The sequence below is a fragment of the Erythrolamprus reginae genome, chromosome 1, assembly GCF_031021105.1.
Source record: "Erythrolamprus reginae isolate rEryReg1 chromosome 1, rEryReg1.hap1, whole genome shotgun sequence".
In the NCBI taxonomy this organism is placed as follows: Eukaryota; Metazoa; Chordata; class Lepidosauria; order Squamata; family Dipsadidae; genus Erythrolamprus; species Erythrolamprus reginae.
The window spans coordinates 46,232,710-46,239,022 of NC_091950.1; positions in this window are offsets into that span (position 1 = coordinate 46,232,710).

The following is a 6,313-nucleotide window of genomic DNA, read 5'->3' on the forward strand; positions in this document are numbered from 1 at the left end:
TAATTTTGATCCATCTGCTTAGCTGACCTCTACTTTCTTTCAGAAATGGTGTTTTGCATGATATGAGCAGTCCACATTGATATCTAATTATGTATGTATGTATTTATGTATGTATGTATTTATTTATTTATTAGATTTGTATGCCACCCCTCTCCGTAGGCTCGGGGTGGCTAACAACAATAATAAAACAGCGTATGACAAATCTAATATTTAAAATACCTAAAAACCCTTATTAAAACCAAACATACACACAAACATACCATGCATAAATTGTATAGGCCATTTATTCAAATGATGTGATTTTTCCTCTCAAAGTAGGGTGGAAATGGAAGTCAATGATTGGGTATATAGGCTGCCCAAAGTCCAGAAGTAGTTGAACAGCCTATAAATTAGATTAATAAATAAATCTATTATATATAGTGTTGAAAGCAGGGATTTAATGTTCCCATAATATAGGTAAAATCCATAGCATAGGTAAATCCATGGGAACTTACATGTTAAGTATATACCTCAGAAGGAGTTGGCCATATGGCTTGGACAAAATTATTTGTGGCCACTGGTGCTCTCTCTCTCCATAATTTCAATGAATAAGCCTTAGGTGTTGTCTTTTGAATTGTATGACATAATCTTAATTAAGAAAAACAAGATAAATGAACACTTATTTTTTTAACACAGCTATGTGCCAAACCATATATATCTGATGCATGTAGAACGGGTGGGGGCAGTTTTTGCTGAAGTAGTCTGATTTATATGATTTAGCTTCCATCAATTGACACCACAATTATGTAAACATTAGCAGTTGTGGTTCACTAGTCAAAGTATGGCACTTAATGATATTAGTATTTTAATTGTGCATTGGAACACTGAAACTATTCAAGCATACTATTAGTTGCTTATCATGTAACTCAACAGTTCTAGTCTTCTACAGATAATATTATTTTTATTATTTAAGGTTAAACTGAAAATATTTCAGAATCAGCATCTAAAAATGTGATGCTGTAGATTTGCCAGTTAATTTGTTATACTTATTTGTTACACTATTTATTATTTAATGCAACATTTCCAATGCTTTTGGATATGCAGCAGCAATTGTATCAATAGGAAATTGCAAATTTGAATTTTGCGTTTTATTTTTGGTTTCAAGTTTTGAATAGTTGGCAAACAATGTCCTGCTGGTACATGTTTTTATATTAATGAGATTGACAACTTGCTGTAAGGAATAATTCTAGTATACTCTCCAAATCACCTCAAGGAATTGCAGACAGCACTCTTGCTTAGCTTCAACTTTGAGGTTGGCACATGAAAGATATTAATATTGCTTAATAAAATATAGTGACAATATATATAGTGATAGTTGACAACGTCTCTTGTAAGCAATTAATATATCTTGCTTGCTTCTTCATATATGGAAGTGGCATTTATGCTATAAAATGTTAATTACATATTCCACTGTACTAGTGTTCATATTTGATGTTGCTATCTCTGTGTGTATAATATACAGTATTGAGTGCAACTACCCAAATCTATAAAATAAGCATCTAAATTGTTGGACAGTTGCTTCCTGGTTGAATTAGAATAATTTCTTTTATTTAAACTATTGTGGTGGCAATGTGGGGCATTTGCTTTTCAAAAAGTAAATTGTACCCTTGAAAGAGATCCTATGGTAGCAAACTTTACATGGAATTTAAAAGCAGGGAGGCAACAAAATACTATACTGTAGCTTAAAGTGAATTATAATTTTACATAAAAGTTAGTGCAATTCTTACCCATCTCCCAAGAGCAAAACAATTTAGTCTGCATTATAGATGAATAGTTACAGCTTTTTTTTTTTTTTCCAAATAATCAATTTGTGGAGTAATTCATCAGGTTATTGTAGTATCTTTTTGAAGTTACTCTCTTCCAAGGAATTATAAGTAGGGTTTTTAACTGCTTAGTTCCAAAGCTTTAATTAGAGTAAGAATACAACAAACCTGCTTTTTTTTCTACGCCATTAATAACTGTAGTGTTACATTTATTTATTTCAAGATGAAATGGAAGAAATCTTGTTCTTGGCTTCTTACAGCTTTAGAGTTTACTCCCCAAAATTAAAAATATTTAATGATGAATTAATATATTTGTTGCTTTTGTGTAATATAGGATCATTTCACATAGGTATAGTGCTGGCTGGCAATTGTGGACCTATCACATCAAGGGGTTATTGGTTGGAGAAGACATGCCTTATGTTATCAATCTTTTTAATAGAAATGAATGCCAAGAGTTATACTGACTTGAGTGGTGAGATAATTTGTTTGACCTTCATGAGAAATGGACATATGAATCTGGAGACACTTGTTTTTGGTCATTTTTGCATTTATCTACATGATTGCAGCTATATTGAATTGAGATGCTTCCCTTTTTATAATGTTGCAAAGGTGACATTTCTTAAAAATGAAATGTTTTCTGAATCAATAGTTGATATTAATTATATGTAATGTATATATGTATTAAATGCCTTGATTTTAATGCTTCCTATGCCTTCTGATTATTAGGTTTGCAAGCTTGGTAATCTAGGATTATAAACTCTAATTTACTTTTTAAAAAGTTTTACAACTTTTTAAAATCATCTACAGAATCGTAAATAACTGTTTTGTAGTATATTTTATTATTATTATTTTGTTTTATTGCACTTTGCTATTTCAGTTCCATTTTGACTCTGAGGTCTTACAATTGTACCGCATAGTGCAAGATTGGATTTTTGTCCTTACAATATAGTTGTTTTCCAAATATCTTTTGAAAAAAAAAATAGATTGGATTCTACTCTCTGAATACATTTTCTCAGATGTATATTGTGAAAAATCTTTTATTATTTAATTTGAGAATTTAAAACAATGCCAGGGATCTCCATATGAAACAGTAGAGTCAATTATAATGGAACAATGCATATGATCAACCACACCTTCACTGTTATCCTGGAAATATTTTGGTTAAACTAAACTAAGGATGGATTTCTGAAACAGAAACCCCCCATTAAAATAGAAAAATTAGATATGAGCAGCAATCATTAACTACTGAAATTGCCCAACTGATCTAATATTCTACTGCTTTGTCAGAATTTGACATTATTCCAAATTTTTACACCCATCTAGGTATAAGGTCAGGACAGAATAAAAAAAAATATAACCCAACACTGCCTAAGTGGAACTTTTCATCTGATCTATTTGTGTCCTCAAATTTTAATTCTGAGTTTCTAAACAAATTAAAATGTACCAGGTCAACAAATGAAATTCAAAATAAATAAAATTGAAATTGAAAATATATTTTTTGCATTTGTTTTATACTTTATGAAAGTGCATGTATGTCTGGCTGATTTCCATTGTTTTTTTGAGTCTGTTTATTTAGGCATGAATAACATGCAAATATTAGAATAATTTGAAACTTTAACAATGCTGATGATGTTTATTTCTTTTAGAACTGAGCATGGTGTTTTTTAAAAAAAATATGCAGTGAATTCTATATTGCAATGCTTCATGAATATCAAGCAAAGCTGAAATTTAAAGGCCCATTACTTTTCTCTTGTGAATGGCTGACCTTATATTGGCTTTGGGAGAAGGGTGGATTTAAGTGGCCCAAACAGCATTGTATTGTAGTGTTGTATACTCTTCTTGTTGTTGTTTAATGAATATGTTTTATATCAACTGCTTTTGCTTCTCTTTGGAAAGCATACTGAGCTTCTGATACAGTGCCATGCATAAATAAATGGTCATAAAATTTAGTGTATTTTGGCATGTTATTTCAGAAGAATTGAATAAGCATGTTTATAAATCAAATTATATTTTTCTCAAGATAGGTTTTCTTCTCGTCTTTAGAAGGAATCAAAATTGGATTGTATTTATCAATTTTTAAGACTGCTGAGTTTGATATCTATCACTCTTTTTTTAATATGCCTTCTTTTCCAAGCTGTGGTGCAAAATAACACAACAACATCATCCAATCCACCTAATTGCCTGTTTTGTTACATTTTTACTTTCCTGCTCTGGCACTAAAACACTTCCTTTAATATTTACCCATTCTTAGTTTGATTTCTAGAGCACCAAAATTATAGTATATTATTTTATGTGGTGTGGAAGGAGTGAATATGTATGTTTTTAAATTTAAAATTATACCATTTTAAATCACATTTGCTGCTTAGCCTCTCCTCTCTTCCTTTAATTTGGAGTAATATCACAGTGCTCATCAAATACCTTTTAATAAAAATAAGGACAATTTATGATCAGAATGAACTTGATAACAGTCCAGTTTGATTGTATGAAAAATAACATTAATTAAAATAAACTTAGCACTCTTGGATTAATTGCTTAAATGTAATCAAGGAGCATCAGTTAAAATAAAAATGATGTTAGCCTATGTAACAAATTAAATACATTATTATGTTTATGAAAACAATGTATTTTACACATGCAGGCACATTGTGTATATACATGAACAAAGAAAGTGTCTTAGAACCAATGCTTTTCCTTGAATGTTTTATTTTTATTTTACCCTATTTTCTAGGAGTTTTCAGAAGAGAAATTAGCCAAGACAAAAACAACTGAAGAGGATACAAGATGAAATAGTCTAACTAGTGAGCCTCCTTTCCTTTTTAATGGCTTTAAACTCTTCCATTTTCATTCATTCAGAAAGATGGGACAAACAGGATCGGCCATTGCAGGGCTATTTTAAGAGTTTTAGAAGCTTTTTACTATCCTCATGGTAAAACCGCCACCATCATCATTGGGGGATCGAGAGAAAAGTAGATAAAGATAAAACTTGGCAATGGCTTACAACTGGAACATTAAAAAGTTAATTAGCATTAAATTTTAATTAACATTAAAAAAGTGAATACTGAGATAATGTTATAAAAACATGAACAGAATACTGGCAACAATAATTATTATATGATAAACTTCTACAACAGACCGAAAGAAAAGTGGATAAAGAGGAAACCTGGCAATTGTTTACAACTGGAACATTAGAAAAGAAACTGAAGGCTTGTTTGCATTAGTTTTTGAAGAGCAAGCCATTCAAACTAAGGCAATGGGGCCAGCAGATATTGCTCCAGGTGCCACCTGTGGCACCTGTGCCATAGGTTTGCCATCACTGCCCTACACCATTTCTGACAGATGGCAGTCCAATCTCTTCTTGAAAGCTCCCAGTGATGAAGCTCCCACAACTTCCAGAGGCAAGCTGTTCCATTGGTTGATTGTTCCCACTGTCAGAAAATGTATCATTTCCAGGTTGAATGTCTCCTAACCTGAATTATGAAAGGTTTGGGAGTTAATTTGGACCCCTTTGCCTGGAAATACCATATAAAATAATGTGAGTGGTAAATAGTAAATGTAACTGTTAGAGTTTCTTCATTTGGTTATCTATGTATGGTATCTGGTTTTTTAGTTTTCTTTTATAATTTTATTTGGATTTGCCTCAAATCCCAGGGGAGAAAGAGCACAGCTTGGATACTTTTCTTAGAATGGAAGTGAATGAAGTATCATTTGGTTGGATGGATCTCTGTTGCATGAGCATGGATAAAGTTGATATTAAGACCTTTATGATTTAGTATAAATCATAAAGTAATAGATACTTTCAACAGAGCCATACTTCATGTTTTAATTCCAAGGGCTGCATGTTATCTCACTGCATTTGATAATAAAGTGTTTCTGATAGTCCTTCTTCTATATGAAGTTCCTGGACGTGGATAAAATGGCAGTGTCAAAATCTAGCTTTAATATCCAAATGTATAGTATGGAAACCAACACCTCTGAAGACCTGAATGGCACAGTACCTGGCAGGCCTGAAGATCCAAGACCCAAGAGATATAGTCAAAATAAAGTTCTTTTCTCCAAGAGTGAAAACCACTCATAAGTCACTTTTTCCTCCAGTGCATCTGTAATTTCAAATGGTCACTTAAACAAATGGTGGTAAGTTGAAGACTACTTGCATAGCATCTGGTTGTCAGAAAACACAAAAAAGTGAGCTCTTTTAAGACATTCACGGTGTGAAGGAAAAGTTAATTATTCTCAATAAAAAATGTTTTATCATATTCACCTTTCCATTTTTATGTCCACACATCATTCTGTAGATGATGTCCAACATTTGTTTCCACTTGAACAGTCACAAAGAAGTTATTTGTGTGTTGTCTAGTTTAAGAATTCTTATTTTTTAAGAAATTGACTGGCAACACTTTGTTATTTTGTTTGCAATGTCCACACATCACCAAGATTATTCTCAGTATGTTAATTATCTTAAAAGAAGGGCTCTAACTGCTACCAAGATGGCTGATAGATGATAATTGCAGTCT